At 42.6% G+C, this 19,566-nt stretch overlaps 1 long non-coding RNA gene across 1 annotated transcript in view; it reads right to left on the bottom strand.

Annotated features, from left to right (window-relative positions):
• LOC139686302 (uncharacterized) overlaps positions 1-19,566 on the bottom strand; it is a 186,207-nt gene that overhangs the window by 111,858 nt on the left and 54,783 nt on the right. The window contains exon 2 of the long non-coding RNA XR_011700362.1: positions 12,601-12,662. This is a non-coding gene — a long non-coding RNA (uncharacterized lncRNA). The remainder of the gene's footprint in view (positions 1-12,600; positions 12,663-19,566) is intronic.

Here is a 19,566-nt window from a genome sequence, read left to right as displayed (position 1 = left end):
CTTATCCAGCATAAGGAAAGCTTTGCAGTGGCACGCCAATGGGCGCCGCATTGAATGTGCTCAGGCAAGGTCTTTGACAATAATTATCTAAGTAGTGTGGAATAAAAAAAGCCGCGTAGCTGTCAGCGCCCTCAGGAACTCATTACGCATAATCAATGCCAAGGTTTGACGAAAGGGCAATGATAGTCAGGTACTTCGGTCACACGAAACTGATGACACAAGGGTCAATAGCACGAGAAGAGGAAGGGATTCGAAGGCTTATTAATAATACATTTAATATATGTGCTGGGAACTATTTTAAATTTAAAATACATTCATGATAATATGTTAAACTTCTCAATTTTGGAATGGTAAACTATCTAAACCGCAGTCAATGACCTGATTCATTTACGAACAGGGAAACACGTCCTAATTCACACTTTTTTAAAAGCAATAATTAAAAACTTCGGAGGAGGATCGGTTTAGGAGGATAAAAAAATTTCAATCGGGCGATAAAAAATAACAGACGATGTATCAATTGTTGGCACAATCTCAGACTTACCTTTTCGCTTCGATTAAAATTGTCGGGATAATTTATCAATTATCCTGACATCTAGGGACAATCGCCAGAATTTTTTGCTATTTACCTAACATCTCCTTGTTACTAAATTACAATTTATTTGGTTGAAAATTTCAGTCAGGTTGACTGACATCAATAACAGTTAGGTACTCCAACGGTGTTGTTTAGCAGAAGAACAAAATGACCATTAAAACACAGTCATGGGTTATTCAATTTGTAAATGGGTATGCTTTTTTGTCATGCGTTGATTTGAAATATTTTGAAGATTTCTTTTTTTAGCTGAAGGATACAATTTTGGTTAAGGTTTCGCATGTATTTCAATGGATGTACTCCCCTAGTTTTCCACATTTCAGAGCCTTATACAACGACCCTGAGAGCCATTCAAGGAATAAATGACGACTTACAGCAGATTGTCAACAATATTCGAGGAAAACCCCATATTAAGCGTTTCTGCATGGAAGATGCGCGATCAACTGTGAAGGAGAGGCGCTGGCGAAAAGGAGGCTGTCGGGGCGGAAGAAACGTTTAGGCCTGGCGGAAGGGGCGGCGATTTCGGGAGGGGCAGACCTCCAGGAAATTAAGTAGGTGGCGTTAATGACTGATGATTTGGAACGTTGCCTACCAAAAACATAAGGATCATGTGCTCCTTTTTTCCTCGAAGGGGATTTATTTCCAAGTCGCTCAACGTAAACTGAATTTTTTTTACTGCCAGAAGTTTACATTGAAAACCCCGAGGCTCGCTCTTATTTCCTTCCATCGCCCCGATGGTAACCCTTGCATCCGAAAATTAATTCCCAATTTACCGCCGAGAGAGAAGATGAGAAAAAAAATGTGGTTTCTAAGTTGAGAAGCATCGTAAAAAACGAAAGTTATTAAAATATGACGCTGTATTCAAAACTAAAGCAGTATTGATGAACAATAAATATTTAAACAAAGAGCAAAAAAATTAAAATGTATGAAGTGAAACCTTACTATAGTCAGTAAGAATGGAAGAAATTCCACAAATTCTCATTAGCACGGAAGGGCATGAGGTGTTTAACACCTTTTTGCGTGGTGACATAAGCATTAGTCGTGACTCATTAGAATATACGGAATCCATAATAGCGAGAGTACACAGACGCTGATGTACTATAATAATTCCGGTAATGGGCAATTCATAAAAACGAGGGATAAATGTTATCGCCGGCCAGGGCCAAATGGAACATTTAAGCTGTTTTTTTCGGTCGGGAACTATGGGTTGTTACTTCGCTAAAATATACAGCCTTCACGCGTCATAAAAATATTCGACGCATCCATAAAACGTCAACAGTTTAATTAGAATGTGGGCGCTACGGAAAGGCGGCGCTGCGGTCGAGGCGGCGGGCGTGCAAACCATTTTTACAGAAAACGAGATTCAGTTGGAGAGATCTCTCGAACATTCTCAGATTATGCGCAGCGATAAATTTGGGAGGCGAACGTTTCTCCTAAACACACGCCAGAGCCAAACTATTTGAAAATTGAATTGCGGCGGCCAAGACATAAAACAATGAATCCACTCTTTAAATAAAAAACAAAACAATGGGTAGATAATCTCAAAAGTACTTTATAAGCAAGCGAATGAGGATATGCATAAAAGAAAGATCGTCTCTTGCTCAAAAGTCTCTCTATAGATTATTTCAAAAGACTAACATTTTCACCGCTATTAGCTAAGATTTCTCAATATTAAGACTGGTCTTATTATTATTGTTATTCTACCATTTCAGGTTGGTTTTGGATGGGCCCAAGACTACATAAAACGGCACAACGATCCATTTCTAGGCCTCTCCTAACAAAACATTGCCTGACATCGGACACCGGAATAGAACGACCCCCTTCAATCCGCATATTACCTAACACACGTCATTCGACGAATATTACCTTCACCGTACAACTTATCTATCCTATTCCTACGCCTTTCAAGCTTGCCTAACCAACTCCACGCGAGCCTCTTCCCTTTCTGAACCAAAAATTATCATACCATAAGTAATAATTTGCCCTCCTCTCCATTCTCTGATGATCCTAATTGTCCTTTAAGCTGCGAGCAAAATCAAACTTAATGTTCTCGATATACCGTTTTTGATACATTCCCATTTTTCCTCTATTGAACCCGTCTCTCTCTCTCCTTATAATTTTCTCTATAGCCCGCTAATACTTCTTTCTTATCGCCCCGGTTAATTTATCTACACACAATCTATTTCTTAAGCCTCCTTCTCTGCTTTATCGTCTTGGAGCCTTAAGAGTAGATTTGGGGCATATTGTGAAATTTATTCAGAGTGCATGAGAAAAAGCTCCCTTTATCATCACCTCACTCGTACCGTTTCAAATAAATAATACTTCCCATATGCCCACAAAATCTTCCAAAAGCTAGATTCTGCATATAAAACAAGTATTGTTAGCCATATAGATGGTTAAAATCCATTACCAGGGTGAATTGAGCCGCCAAGGTCTAAATAATTAACATGCCAAAAGCAGAAACTCCATTAGTCTATCTAATCTTCGTTATCAGTACGTAATAATATTTGCATTTCATAGAATTGGTGTCTAACATTGGTTCCTAGACACCCTTTTAAATCATTAGGAATCAAAAACAGTTAATTAATGCAAACTAAATTAAAATACATACATTCAAAGACATTGTCAGCATCAATTTCGATAAATTGGTGCCACGAAGTATATAACATTTGAAAATAATTACGAATAAACTTATGCTTTGGCAAAAAACAATTTCTTAGAGATAGGCTGGGAGGTTGGGCAACTGCGGGAACGAAAGAAGAATCCTGATGTCCAGTCATGCTTAGAGATACTTCGAGTCACATCTGTGCCAGATTAAGAGTCCAGTTCCATTCGAAATTCTACACAATGAATGAAATTTACAATTTCATTTATTTTCAATTTACAGTTCAATTCTACACAATTTTAATGAAATAGGAACATTCACTTACACACGACGCTTTTGTAATACGGTCACGCCTCGTAAATGGAATGCTGGCATCATATTTCGTAACCTAAATCAATCATTCGTATGATTTAAAAAATTATAACAGTCACTACACGGCATTGCTATTTTTTAATATACGAACATCGGTAGGGGTGGGAAGTAAATATTCAACAAAAATTACTTGAAATAAAATTTTCCACCGGCAGGATTAACGAGACGAAAATATTACGATAAAGAGGATTCCACCGTTAATCTCTTTCATTAGCTGGCGGTAACAACTTGTAATACGCCCATCCCTTACATTTAAACCTTGAATAATGCAGGCAAGGTCTTCACAATCTTAAATCCTTACAGCACAGAAATGTGAGATGTCCCAAGAGGAGAAATGGAGCAAATATAATATTCACGCGGTTATGGGGAGGAGGGGAAGAATGGAAATGCAGGCAATGGAGGGGGATTACGAGGGTGGGGGGGTGTGGGAGATTAGCTCACATGGAGACACATGCGGGAGACAACGAGGGATTGGCGCGGGAGGGGGAGGCAAGGGAATGAGGGAAAAGACCGGAAAAAAATCCGCTCGCATAATTGCGGTCTAGAAAAAAAACACCCCAAGGGGAAAGGAAAGTTGCAGAGCGGTTCCATCCGCCGACAGATGTGCGTTTTGTATCGAGCCATTCGTTCGGCGGTGTCCGCGCAGTTTTCGCCTCGCTCCACGGGGACAGCATGGGATACATAAACCCACCCCCACCCACTCCCTCGGACCGACCACGCCCACCCCACCACCTCACGCCACCACACCACACGACCCGGCCCCGTCTACCAAACGTCTCTCCGACGCATCGGCCTCTCCGAAGCAATCTTGACCCCACTCCACCACTCATTTTCTTCCCTCCCCACTGGTTAATCATCGCCGCGGTCCCTCTCTCCGCCTCGTCCACTTCCTCGAAGAAACATGGATCCCTTCACAGGGGACACAAGGCTTTGCCATAAGCTCATGGAGTCGTGGATCCTACCTCATTCCAGCAACCGGCGTAGAGAGAAAATTAATAATAGATAATGAAAATACACATAAATTTAAATCAAAAACATACTCAAACGAAGTTTCTTCTAACATTATTTGTGAATTACGCTCCAGAACCCAATCAATATTTGACCCAATAAAAATTGCTCTTAATAAATTGCGCCTTCCCAGTGTAACAAGTAATTGAGGGACTGGATTTTGGCGATTTTCAAAGCGATGCTTTGGGAGAATGATGAAAATGAAATGGATCGACAACTGAAGAAGTACTTAGTAGAGTGCGCAAAGAAAAAATCCTATGGGGGACACTTAAGAGAAGATGACGGCAATATATCCTGTGGCAAGAAGAAGACAACAATTTCCTTAAGACCATGACAAAAGGAAACATGGAGGGAAAGGATTACAGAGGAGAGTCAAGCATGAACCACGTGAATCATGTAATAGAAAATGTCCGTGAAAGGAACTAGGAGGGAATGAAGAAATTGGGAGATGGGAATAGGGTACAGATTCCATGTACTGCTATTAACCAATCTGCGGATTGTTAACCCGTGGATGATGATGTTTATGAAGTGACCAGATAACTGAGGTCATACTTCATAGCCAGCCAGAGAGTTTCCGTCAAACTAGAACTTAATGAACGAGGTTCAAGGGAACAAAATATGGACACTGTGACCTTCAGGTTAGCCGAGAAGTACTTTCCAATTGGAATTGGAAAGAGGGTAGAAGAAGGAGATTATAAAAGGAAAAAAACAGTAAGGCGAGTTCATTTCCTACATAATGAATGAGAGGACATTTTACGGGAAGTAAAATTTTCAGAAGGCAAGAGAAACCCAACGTTGTATTGCAGCCTAATCTTAACAATATATATATATATATATATATATATATATATATATATATATATATATATATATATATATAAACATAAATATAATGTCATTAAATCTAACAATAAAAATTTCCTCTAGTTAACATCTGATTATGACGCTGCGGGTCGAAACGCTTCATCTCATTCTTTAATTCCAAGACAAATTCCTTGAAAATCAAGCATCGGTTTCTTACTTAATTGTTAACAATTTTGATGATGTATGGAGAACTGCTGGAATGTGGCCAATAAAATTTCAATTCATTTCAACACCTGCCTCAGCGCTGGCTTTTTTCGGGCAAAGATACCGAAGATGCTGGAGTGGATTGCTGACGAAAAGTGCCAATCAATGCGAGGGGCATCCAGAAATGTTGGAGAAGATCACCAAAAAGCTTAATGCTAAAAATAGAAGACGAGAGGTATGACTTTAGCAAAGGAATACACGTCGTAGATAGGGATGCCTGCGTCCAGGACCACTATTTGCGAGAACAAAGAACTATGGAAAATAAAGACGAAACAAGGAGGTGGGAAAAAATAATGATTATGGAATAAATGGAATGCTGGGTTGTTCTGGGATTGTTTCAGGAATTCATGACGAATGAAATTGGTCAGGGGGATTCATTCTCCTTCGGGGATGGATTCTATTCACTATTGAGGGACGACGTTCTGCTACCTGCTTACTAATTGCTGTCAAGAAAAAGAGAAAAGTAGCAGCAAGTTGGAGCAAATAAATACCTCGCGTTTAATTTCGACACAAGAAATGGCCCAAAACACGAAATGGACATCGTTGCAACTCAATATACAAATGGGATTTGGGGGCTTCGAGGACTACTTAGTGAAGACTTAGTGCGTCTTCAGCACGAGAGGTTTGGGAGAGTAGAGAGGGCAAATCCCATTACATTACTGCAGAGAATTTTCCGGTATGTTAACCCGAGGAATCTTGAAAAGTGGGCCAATCCAATCCCAAGTGTATTACTGCGGCGAAGCGTCGTCAATCATCCAACCAAATACGAGGGTCATCCGGAAAGTAGTACCCGTTCGTGCCGCATGAAGTGCTGACGACGCGAGTAGCCGCTGGACGAGGTCAGATAGCTTCAGTGGCTTGTCTGCCTTCTCTGAGCCAAGTTGCGTGACGCTAGCATTGCCTGTGTTGTTTCTGTGATTGTTTACAATGTTTAAAAAAATTGAGAACGCCGCCAGTTGTGAAGTGAGGGCAGTGATTAAATTCCTCAATGCAAGAAACGTTCGCCCATGTGATATTCATCGCCAATTAAAGGAGGTGTATGGAAACAATGTAATGGACGAGTGTCTGTTCGGCGGTGGTGTCGCAACTTCAACATGGGGAGGGGGAACACACACGACGATGAGCGTTCGGGGAGACCGTCTGTCATTACAGACCAACTGGTGAGCTCAGTTGACGAATTCGTGAGGAACGATCGGCGCGTCACAATTGATGACATCTGTGAGCATTTTCCCAATGTTTCTCGAACAATTGTTCATGAAATTGTTAAACACCATCTGCATTATGCAAAAATTTGTGCAAGATGGGTCCCTCGCAAGCCCTACAGATGAGCACAAAACCAAGCGTATGGCTGCAGCACTGACGTTTTTGGGACGTTATTCTGATGAAGGAGACTCTTTCTTGACTCGCATAATTACTGGTGACGAAACATGGGTTTGTTATGCATCACCTGAGAGTAAACGACAGTCAATGGAGTGGCATCATGCTCATTCACCAAACAAACCAAAAAAATTCAAGACAGTTCTGTCCACCAGGAAACTCATGGCAACCATTTTCTGGGATCGACGAGGTGTATTGCTTATTGATTTTATGGCCCGTGGAGACACTATTAATGCCAATGCGTATTGTGAAACATTAAAGAAATTACGGCGGGCAATACAAAATCGGCGGCGAGGTCTATTGTCTACTGGTGTCATTCTCGTTCATGACAATGCCAGGCCTCATGCAGCTGGGATAACACAAAAACTTTTGCAGCAATTCAAATGGGAAACTTTCGACCATCCACCGTATAGCCCGGACTTGGCCCCTTCAGATTTTCATCTCTTTACAAAGCTTAAAGACTTTTTGGCAGGAAAAAGATTTGACAGCGATGAAGAACTTAAAGAAGGAGTGACCCTGTATCTCAATGAGCTGGCGGCGAAGGACTATGCAGCAGGAATACAGAAACTTGTCACACGTTATGACAAATGCCTTAATTTGCTTGGAGATTATGTTGAGAAGTAGTTTAAAGTATCCTCTTTCAAATAAAATTTTTTATGTTTGTTAATATTTACTTTTGTGTCTTTATTTCACGAACGGGTACTACTTTCCGGATGACCCTCGTAGCAAAGCAACCTCGGATAAATTAAAGCCCCACTCGGACTAACTCCCGAGTTTATCTCTCTATTCATTAGCAGGGGGGTCACACACTAGATAGACTTCCTCGTGCTACATCTTCGCTCACTTCCGTCCGGACTTCCCCGACTGCCCGCCACCTTCCCATAATCTTAAAGCCTCGCCAAACACATTCCCTTCCTCTCTCCATCGCTCAGCCGTTCTATAATCCGCAGCGCGCGGCTAAATCCTCGAGCCAGCTGTGCTTCGGCACCGCCGCTTGCACCACGGCACCATCCATTCCCTCCCCACCCCACCCTCCGCTCCGTCCCACTCCACGTCCACTACGCCGGGCAAAAGGCATCCATCCACGCCCCTCCCTCCTCCCGACGCCATCTGACATCATCATCAACAGGTGCCCGCCTGTGCAATTCGCCCGCCGCCCTCCTGCGCCAAAACTCCCCCTTTCCCTCTCCCGACGTCCCCCCCCCTTTCCTCCCCCAACCTCTCCTCCCCCACCCTCTTACTCCACTCCGCCCACGTCCTCCCCCTCCGTCCCTCGGAAGGTCCTCCCACGCAGTCACAGCAGAGAATCTATCCCGGAACTTCTCGATCTGAGAGGGAAGGCGTCTTCCAATGTGGCCAAATTACGCGCCCCTTTCGATACCCAAGCATTTCGCCGAGGGGAACACACCACTGTCGCCGGAAGAAATGTGAGTGCAACGGATGACATTCACTCCACACTCGCTAAACCAACTTTATGAAATTAATTCCCAGGAAAGATGAGATGTACCCGCGATATGGCGACGCAAATGAGGGAGAACCACGCGGAGGCGCTCCTGGCTCGACCGAATTGGTTGAAACTCAAGCGGGCAGGGCGTGAATTTATTCACTGCCCCATCCATCCGAAGATTGGTTGGCTCTTTCCGGCCCAATCCCAATTCTATTACGCCAATAGATCACGCTAAACTCATTGGCCTTCATTTGTTAATTATGTACGTTCCTAGGTCTTCCTTGCTCAATACTTCCCCTCGCCGTACCTTTCCGTAAAGGTTTTCAAATCATCTGATTCTTTGCAGGGCTCTACACTTCGTATCTTTTACTATGCTATTCTTATGCATAATCTGTTCCTCCATAATAATACGTCCATTTTATCCATGATATTCTTCTCCAGCACCAGTTTTCGAACACTTCCTTTATTCCACCACCAAAGTGTGCCTTTTGCCACCGACCAAGTCTTAGAAAAATGTCCCCATAACAGATTCTTGCACGAGGGGATATGCTCCTGCGTAAGCCGACCAATACGCGGCAGGATTAGGCCGTGCGGGGGAAAATATCTACATTCTTCATTTTGGCAAACAAAAACCGAAGCGATAAAGGCATGGAGAGAGTAAATTATAACGTCCTTATCTCTCGCGAAGAAACGACGAGAGAGAGGGAGGGATGGGGAGTACAAATGGAGACATCGTACGATTGCATCACGACGATTGAACCTCTTCGATTTTGTTATTTAAAACTTTTTCACAAAATCTCCAGTGTTTAAGAATTCTACCAAGCCATTTAAATCAACTTCGAGTTTGACGGAAATCTGAGATATATTTACTTCATAAACGTCAGCTACTGATTGAGGTTACGGTTCCCTTTGATCAAAATATACTCTGAACCTCAATATGTCCAATGAAGACCATGAAATATATATCTTTCGTCTTATCGGCTATCGTGGATCGGAGCTAATTTAATCCCATCATCAGGCAAAATATGGAGTCATAAAATATTGCCAGTGCGTAACCCAGCAATCGTGGCAAGCTAACTCGTCTGCAAGCAAGGTTGATGACAGGATATATTTTAATTCAAAAAATAAATTAAAGTATTTACAGAGTAAATGTAGGGCGCAAGGAAATCATCAATACATAGGTATTTTCGTCCTGCATCATGCTGCGAGACATTCAGATAGCATAGTAGTGTATTTTAAATAGGGTGAGCATTGGATTAACACTGCCGAACGTTACCGCCTTCCGCTTCCATTTCCCGTCACTAGGCACTCCTCTCACATCGCCCTCAGCATCCGCCTTCCTCCTCACCCGGCGCCTCCTCGCGCACTTGCCGGATTATTTCAACTCCCCCACCCCCGAGATCAAACTCCCACTTTCTCCCAAATAAAGATGCCTATCTCTCTCTCCCCCGTTCTCGTTCCCTCCCCAGCCTCTCGCCCCAATACCCTTCTCCAACCCCTCCTCTCTCTCTCGTCTTTCCCACCTCCCCCACTCCCTTTGAAAAACTAACAACTCGAAAACGCTCCGACGCTCCCCGGCTCCTCTTTTTTTCCTCTCCTTCGCCCAGGCTCGGTTCGCACAGCAGTCTTCGCTTGTCACGCTCGTGAAAAATGCCATGATTTTTTTTCTAGATCTCACTTTGCCCTTATCACTTCCGCCCGCAGTTTCACAAAACTTGATTAAACTGTGAATAGCAATCCAAAGCAAGATCTTGTGAACTGAGGTAGGGTCATTTACTGATGGATATGCCTACTTAAAATACACGGAAACGGAGTGGAGAAGAGGCACCAAAGAAATAATGAAAATGAAAAAGAGCAAAAAATTAGCACACAAAAATAATCGTCGCGATTTATTGTGACTAGCAATGCATTTAAACGGCTTTGTTATATGAACCTTCCCAAATTATCTCCTTAAGTCTTTTGACCCACACAAAATATAAATCAATGTTTTATAAGTCTAATCCACCCTTCAGAACTTATTAGTCTCCAGCATTCTAAATGCAGAACAATTTATCAAAACGGCAATTGAATCTTAACTGAGATATACACCAGGTTACGGTATAAAACGAGGAGAAAGATAATCCGAAGAATTTCTAAGAGACATGCCGAACCTTGACGAATCTTCACAATAGAAATTTCTACCCAAACAGATAAAGCATCAATATTTAAATATAAAAGGTTCTTGCTTTTTGTAGATCGGGAAGGATGGAGACGCGTAAAAAGAAAGTGGTTCGGTGTTGGTCCTGATACGAAAAGCTCATTCATCACAAGGCGAGCATCGTCTGACTCAAAACACCACGGAAACAACTCGCTTGTTAAAACAGAAGCACGCCTTCTGTCTTCCTCTCCGCTCTCTCCCCCTCCCCGGTCTCAGTGCCTCGCCCGCCCCCCCCCAACCCCCTCCCGTGCTCCCTCCCCCGAAAAGAGCCTCAAGTCGCGAATATCTTTCTTTCTCGCTTTTCTTGTAACGGATGTAGTCGATAAGAAAGACGACCGGAAACGTGTGAACAGTTAATCACAGGAAACGAAGAAGGAATAGATACATATTTCTGTTGAAATAAAGAAATTTTGAAAAATGAGATGCAGAATGAGGAAAAAAAGCTATGCTCCTCCTACAGACATCCTTCTTCCTCTCTCTTCGACCCACTAGGCGTGTAATCTGCAAATCAATCAGTGGGGAATTGAAAATAGCTTCATCGCAGAGAAACGAAAAAGACATTTATGTTGATTCAAAACGACATCAAGAATTCAGCAGCTGCTCGAAAAGGTGATTTTTCAGTCGACCAATTAGGAAAATGTCTAACAAAGAGAGAGAGGGAGAGAGACACACACACACAAGAAAGATATTAATGAGGATAAATTAACGAAACTATGCGATAAAATGATAAAGATTTGGGCTGGGTCAAAATAATACAATGCATACATCAGTTTGGCATGAGAGTCTGGTGCCACAATATCACATTGATGGTAGGGATGATTTCGGGTGAAAGATGTCTATTCTGGGACCTAAGTCATGCGGAGTGGGTGGGGCCCAAGTTGAACGGGTTTGTTTCACTTTCCCTTTTCGGAAACAGAGAGACTCCGGCCCTAAAGTAACCAAAAAATAACGAATGCATACATTATATAACACTTTGCAGGGATGTAACGGCTAGGCAGGGAGCAAAAGGCTGTTTTAAGACACAATTGCAATCACGATAGAGACGAGTGTTTTGGTCAGGTGATGGCAATTTCAGTGCTCTTTTCTCTGCATTATATATTAAGAAAATATTATTGGTTGTTCGTGGAGAATCTCAGTGCAGAGCAAATTCTAATTCAAAAATATTAATATCTGTCATCTTCAACGACTAACTTGAAGTGGTACCATAAACATTGGTCACTAATGTTGGAAATGTTCAGTTAGTCGACCTGGACTGGAGTCGTCTCCCCGGCAAAGAAGGGTGTGTCTGGACGCAGTTGGCTTGAACTGACGACAGTAACGGAGAATCGAATGTGACATCTTTTGACCGGCAGGCTATCTGCGCGGATTTAATGAGGAATCCCCGTGAATCGAAATACCTATCCAAGCATTAAATTTATAACAAGTAATATACCATAAAAAGGAATTATCCTTGGTAAAATAACGGAATATAATTTCGACGTGAACTCGAAATCGACATTATATTTATCCGACCGAGCTAAGTGTCATTTTAACAATGATTTCCCTAAAAGATCACGGCGACGATTATACTCTTAAGGAATGTCAACTGAAACTTAGGAAACTCATAAAGGGAACTACTATTAGCGTTTCAATGAAACAGAAGTAAAGTAAGAAACTAAAACTTTTCGGATGTTAAAACATCGAAAACCTCTAGAAATTAATTTAATGGATTGCGTATATATCACAGCACCACTATCATTTTTATGAGACCGTGCATGTACGCCATGACTTAATTAGCGAGTGGCGTGGCAGCTATTGAGTGACAGCGAGAGCGATATAACTCCCCGAAAACCTCATTCCTAATGACCTTAATTCACGACTGTAAAATTTTGCAAGCTCGTTTCGAGGCAAAACACGTCCGCGGTGAATATATGGCTAAAATATTTTAAAGTACTTACATGTAAGCAGGAGAGCCTTTTCTGAATTCAGACGTTCCGGCTGAAGGGCGTTCCGGTGACACCTGTAACAGAGATATACAGTTATTAGGTAGGGTTGACAAGATATATTAACAACTTTTCATGACCCGTTTTAAGAAACTCGCCTCAATCTCACTAAAAATAAACTACGTGGAAATTATTGTACAGGATACACCCAAGATATGAAAGGTGGAAACATGAATAAATGTACTCGTAGGAGCCACGAGGAAAGGCACTTGCTAAGTTCAACAATAATTGCACGCAAATCTCGCTTGGTCATAGAAACCAATGATTCTAGAGTCTTCCAAACAAGTGACAATATTTTAGCAGTTAAACGGTGTATTTCTCCATTGTACAGATAACAGAAAAACGGCAATTCCACAATTAATATTAATTGTGGAATTGCTGTGTTTCTGTTATCTAAAATTACAAATAAGCGTGGAGAAAGCTACAGAATAACTATATTTTGGGCAAAAACCCGAACCCTATCACGAGTTCAGATCTCACATCAATATTCCATCTACAGTCTCGATATACTACATGCAAATGGTGTTGCTTTCAACTGCATGCAAAGTTACACCTTAACAGCAATTCGCACCAGGCCATCCCAAAACCACCAATCAAATTTCCCGAGATACTTAAAAGATATGCAAGATCGTCACATACACCCTGAGCAACTCTTCGTAAAAGCGATGAGGATAAAAAACATTAGCACCGCAGGAAATCATTTTTGGCACCGCTATCGCAAAGCGATCGCCGAAAAATATTATATTATAATAACGAAGAATAATAAAGTCTGGATTAGAGCTGGGCGGCTTGGTGGCACATCACACGCCGGCCATGGCAGCGTGAAAGAAAGGGAGAATTCAGAGGAAAAAGGGCAATTGAAAAGGAGTGGACGTGAAAATGGAGAAGGGGGGATGGGGTCGGGTGGGAGGAAACGAAAAAAGGGGGGGGAAGAATGGCGTGGAGGAGGGATGGGAGAAGGGGGATGGATGGAATAGGAGATTTCGCGGGAGCCATAAACGATGAGATCAGAGTCTTGAATACGAAGCTGCAGGAACATCGCCCCTTCCCCTTGCTCCCCTGTCTCCAACCCCCATCCCCTTTCATTTCTCCCACTGGCGCCTCCCCGCCCCATCTTCACCCCCCCACTCTCCGATCCCAAAGCTCTCATTAATATTCCATCCCCCCCTCTCCCTCTTCAGAAACTCCCTCGGTTCGGACTCTCGTTTCACAGGTCCCGGGGGAGGGAGCGATGCCCAAAAGAGGGCTTCCTCCGCCTCCCCCCACCCAGACCCCCCCCCCCCCCGGTCGAGGCCACGCCGAATGGAATGGCGGGAAGGAGGGTAAAAAATGAAAAGGAGAACGAAATCGCCGACCCGCTCCGAAATTAAGTTCTCGCTCCGCGGGAAAAAAACGAGGGGAGCGAAAATGAAGCAAAAAGCGAGAGAGAGAGAGGGATTAAAGGGGAGGTTTTTCGTCAATAACGCATTCTTTGTCTACTCGATATGGAAACGATATCCCCTTGGAGCCACTTATATTCTTTGCAAAGCGACGACTACACTTTCCGCGATGGAAGTGGCGATTTCCTGGCCGGTGCCCCCAACTGGTCAATCGCCGCGGATAGACGCATGCGTGGGCGGGAGCCACGGCAACCGGTTCTCTCTCCTAGTCGCAATTCATTTTTTCAAAGTCCTCCAATAATCTAAGCCTCTCCAAAGTTTATGAATTTTAAATTAAACCGCGAGGTCTCAAGGCAAACGGAAGTAGGATATTTTGCAGCCTAAATAAAGGGTTTCTTTGTTGAGAGGGAGAGCTGGAATATAATGTAGAGGTCTTTATGAAAGAAGAGCGTGGACTGGATATAGTATGAAATCCGCATTTTTCAAATTATATCACGCATTGATGAAAACGGTTTCTTTTTCTCCCTTCATAAGAATAAAATTAATATGTTTCTTCTATTCGACCGAAGATGCAGTATTAAGAACAGAAGAATCGTTTCATAATTGTGACTGATTTTAGTTCCTGAATCCCCATCTGAAATTCTTTGATAAAAAAGATGACGGATTTCTACGACAATCTCATATCCGAGTAACAAAAACCTATAGCCCTATACTAACTATAATTCAAATAGAAAAATTCCATTGGCTATATTAAATCGAAAACACAAACGATTCAATTGATCTAAAATAGGCAATATTATTTAAAGAGGAATATTCAGATTTATTCTCTAATTTCTATATTAAGAACAGACCACAGGAGAGCGAAAGAACGGGTGGGCTTCACAAGCGTCGAGAATTGAGTTTTGATATGAAGTTCTCTTTATTTGTTGACGACAAGTAAAAATAATTCGGCTTTCATTATTTCATAAAAAAGACAATCAGTTAAATTTAGAAGCAAGAAAAATTTAATAGAGTATGGCATACGTGTACGTCGGCTTTCGGCGGTGATATCTAAAATGCATTTCGATCAGTATTCTTGGTGTCCTAAGGTCCGTTATTATTCTCGAAGTGTCAGTCCCTTTCACAGTGTTTAGCTGATTGGACACCTCCTGTATTCTTACTGAGTTAGCGATGAGGACACAAGAAACAGGGAGGGAAACTAAGGGATAACCACAAGTTAACTGCTCATCTCTAAAGGATGAATGTCCAATGTTAATGATCTAAGGATCCGTGACCATTAGTGCATCACATCCTTCAACACAGGAAGGAGTACCGTCATGTAATTTACTATCATAAGTCAGCGGGGTTATGTTTTCAATTTAATCCTATAATTATTTCCAATTCCCAGAAAAATACGAGTATATTTAATGATTGCTAACTTTCTGGTCAATATTCCTCGTCTTCACGCCAAAAGTTTCTGATTTCCTCTCGCTTCAAACTGAACAAGGACTTAGGACTGGCGAGGAGAACGGTGAAGGAAAATGTGGAACCACGTACTTTCGATAAGAAATTCCTTTTCGTATTTGATATGGAGAAATGCCAATTGACTCAGGGGCGAATAAAATAGGGATGGAGTAGGACACAAAATCCCCAAGAACAGAAACTGAGACCACGGACGCCAAAGATAGATACATTTTCTTAAAACAGAGCGATAACTTCAAGTCGAGAGTCAGACAGCGTGTGGATGAAGTTGGAGGAGGAGAGTGAAGATACCGCTTCCATCACACCATGTTCGCATTTCATCCCTTGATCCGAACTTTATTCCAAAGAAGCCTAAGGATTGCTATACACAATAAGGCCAGATAAGAAGCGGATTTATAAACACTTCAAAGAGTGGACTTGAAAAAGGAATTTAACAAAAGGTGAAGGAAGGTGGAGAGGGAGCTGGTCCAAGGAGGAGCAACACGTGGATGAGAAACAAAGGCAAAGGAAGCACTTCCACCAAAATACTCCATCGAGACACGACGGACAAGTCAATGGACCGAATCGAACACACATAACATCAAGATCCGTCCCGGGATTTAAAGTGTGAATACAGCGTTACCGTGAGAAAAAATATGAATGAATGCCGGATAAAAACCGTCAATCTTATGGGGCTTAAGGAAAAAATACTAATCAAATGGGGGAGAAATTGTAACCATTATAATAAGAGCATACAGAAAAATTGAGGAAATCATATTCCACAGGAAATGAACAGTGGAATGAAATTAGTTCTCCGCAATGCATCCGGGGCGTTGGGTCAGGTGGGTACCGATTTAGAGCGTTACTCAGCCGATGCCGATATTTTTGACGAAGAGGTCCTTTTGATTTTTTATAAAAACTGTAACGGAAACCGAAAATATCGATGCCGACGAGTTCGCTTTCAACGAATTCGTTAGGCTTCCCTGCGCTTCGTTGGGATAGTGGTAAGCGCGAGCAAGGTAAATATCGTTTCCCTTCACCTAGATTGCAGCTCCTCCTTGCCTCACCCAACAACTCCTGTTCGGACGACGGCTACTGTTAGCAACCCTAGTCGAAACGCACCGTATTCATTCGAAAGATGGAGAGAAAGGGAGTTTTAGCTGTGTTATAAAATCAACCCGTTTTAACTATTGCTATTTATCAAGTATAAGTCATTGTGGCTGAAACGTCTTTTAATTATTTACATTCTGAAAGTAGCCGAGTTTCAAAATTAAAATATATACACATACATTTCAAGTTTTCTATTTAAAAACTTCGAAATATTTCTTTTATTTGCGGAGGAAAGTTCCCCAGAGTTTTAAATCTGGCTTGGAGGGAGCTAGAATGAAGCTTTAATACCGTTTCACGAAACTTCAAATTCCGTTTGAAAAAAAAGAGCTAGTTCAAGTGAGATCCAAGTTCGAATTTAAATGCACCGGACGACCTTGTGGGAGAACGGTTAATCGGTGTATTTTCAACGCCCAAACACGGCTACGAGATTCGCTATTACTATCACTATGAAAGAGCAACAAAAACCTTTTTTTTTCTTTCAAGCAATTCCGGAAATGATTGAAATCCCCGACGAAAGAAGCGAAAACTTTCTGGAATATTCACGGAAGGAACTCAAATGCGAGAACACGACGAATAGGCCAAAACAGCAATGGAGGGGGGGGGAGGAATGAATGCGCGATGCGGAAGAAGAAAGTGGGGAAGATGAGATCGGAGAAGGATAAAAGAGGGAGGAGAATTGGGGGTGGGGAAGTACTCTTCTTAACGGAGACTGCCCCTCGTCTGCTGCAACCTGGTGTGGGGAGGGGGCAGATGAGGCTGAGGGGGTGATGAACGGATAAGGCATAAGGAGGGGGCGAGAGTGGGCGGCTGGATTAGGAGTCTGGATGGGGGGAAGAGACCGAGGCGGCGCGGCGGGGGATGAAAGGGAGGGGGGGGGAAGGTTGGACTTTCCTCGTCTCGGGACTTGAAAAATACCGGTTACCGCGGCGCTTGGAAAAATAAAGACGGTGGTGGAGCGAATGGAGGGCAGGTTTCCTCCTCGTGGATTATTATTAAAGTTTGTCTTCATATATTTTGGGTTAACGTCCGTGTTTCGGGCAGACTCGAAATCGGGGTAAAAACTCAGCCATCCCGGGCGTCCGCGCCCGCTTCGTCTTATTTCCTTCGCTAATGAAGTGACGTGCCACATAAACCGGAGGCTCAGCCTACTTCATTATTTTTAACGGACCCCCGTAGTCTCAGGGGAAAAAAGGATTTAATTTAATACCATTTGTCTTTGACATATGAGATCAACAAAATTTTATAAATTACTAACTTTTCTAAAAATATGCCTGTGGGCAACATATAAAAACCCAAGTAATCGTATTAATTTCTCATTGAATGCGTAACTGTAACAGAGATGGATTATGTTTCATTAAATAGTTGAATTGGGTTAATACATATGTCTCGTTTTAATTTCAACAAAATTAATGAAAACCATTAATTCGAAAATTTTTTTCAGACCGAACAATTTTTAAAGCTAGCGGTTGGATGGACAAAATAATTATACCAACCCTGTTTCTAACGTAATTGGCACAATCGTTCGTCTCAACGTCCTCTGCGGAGAACTGAGAATCTTTAGGAAGCATGAATGAACATTGCAATGTAAGCATTGCCTCGAGAATGTTATGAAGTCCGCATTATTACAATGGATGCCTGCTGGACCATTTCCCTTTCTTGAGAGGCCATGGGACATCGCGCGGAACTTGGAATTCGTTCTTAGTCGCGGATGTGAATGAAAGACGACTGCGGTTGCGTAATTCACACCACGAGGAGGGATTATTATGGGTTGAGGAGGGAGACGGGTGGGGTGGGGGGTGTGGACAGGAGGAAGAAAGAGGTTTGGGGGGGGAGCTAAATAGCGGTTCCATCTCACGGGGGATTGCAGACGTCTGCCCTGCACCGGGGGATTGCAGACGTCTGCCCTGCACCGGGGGATCTTAGGCGCTCTCCTTTTATGAACGCGTACACTACTAGAAAAGGACTCTCCTTTCGCGGAAGTGTCTGGAGCACACGACGGGGCGAAAAACAAGAGGCGGGGAGGGAATCCTCGTCTGCAGACCTCTTCCCGCCGCCACGACACACTTCCCCCACAGACTTCCTTCGGCGCGATTAGGGGATTATTCCGTCGTATTACGGAGCGGAAACATAACGTCACAAAAATGGAAACGAGACGGGGTACGCGGGAGGGATTGTGAAGGATTCGCTGTCGTTCGTGCGAAGGAGCGATTCCCTCCTTAACCTCCAAAGGAGTCCTTATACTCTCGGGACCGGCATTTTTCTCCAGACGCGTAAAGAGGGAATCGCTTCCCTCCCCAGGTGGCCCCGCATCCACCCTTCCTCACCCACCCACTCCCGCTTTCCTCCACCCACCGATCATTGCCTCTCTCTCTCCTTCCCAGCCTCGCGATGGATAATGCTCCCCTTGTAGTGTGCAGACAAAACGCAGCCCTGAAACACTACATCTTGTTTATTCGGAATCCTATATTTGTTGAAATTTTTGCCTTGGATAAAAACTCGTAACTGAGACCAATTAAAACCAAGAAAAATAAACAGTTTTATTAATGGACAAACAGCTCTGATTCCTTAATAAAAGAAACAAAGAACCCGAATCTTCGGGAAGTTTTCATAAGTTTAATTTTACGCTAATGGACAACTTAAATATGTACGAAGGGGAAATATCTTTTCTGAATCTTGTTCTGTAACTTTTGTTCCGAGATCAGACTTTTGTTGTGTTCTTGTAACTTTTATGAAATCTAGTTCATCTGGAACTCTATAATAATTATTATTGGTGTTGCCATCAAGTGAGATTCGTCTCTCTCAAATGCTTCAATATGGTTCTTCGGGTTCGTCTATCAGATATGAGGGACAAAACGACGCCATTTTAAACAATGAAAACTTGGTTCATTGACCTTATCCTGAATAAAATTGGAATTTCATTATTTTTTTATTGTACTTCGTTCATTAATGAATTATAACTTTGGAAAATGTTTCGAAATTGTTTACTTTGCAC

This window comes from Hetaerina americana, unplaced genomic scaffold (genome assembly GCF_022747635.1).
Source record: "Hetaerina americana unplaced genomic scaffold, ioHetAmer1.1.p SCAF_14, whole genome shotgun sequence".
NCBI lineage: Eukaryota > Metazoa > Arthropoda > Insecta > Odonata > Calopterygidae > Hetaerina > Hetaerina americana.
This window is presented reverse-complemented; position numbering and strand designations above follow the sequence as displayed.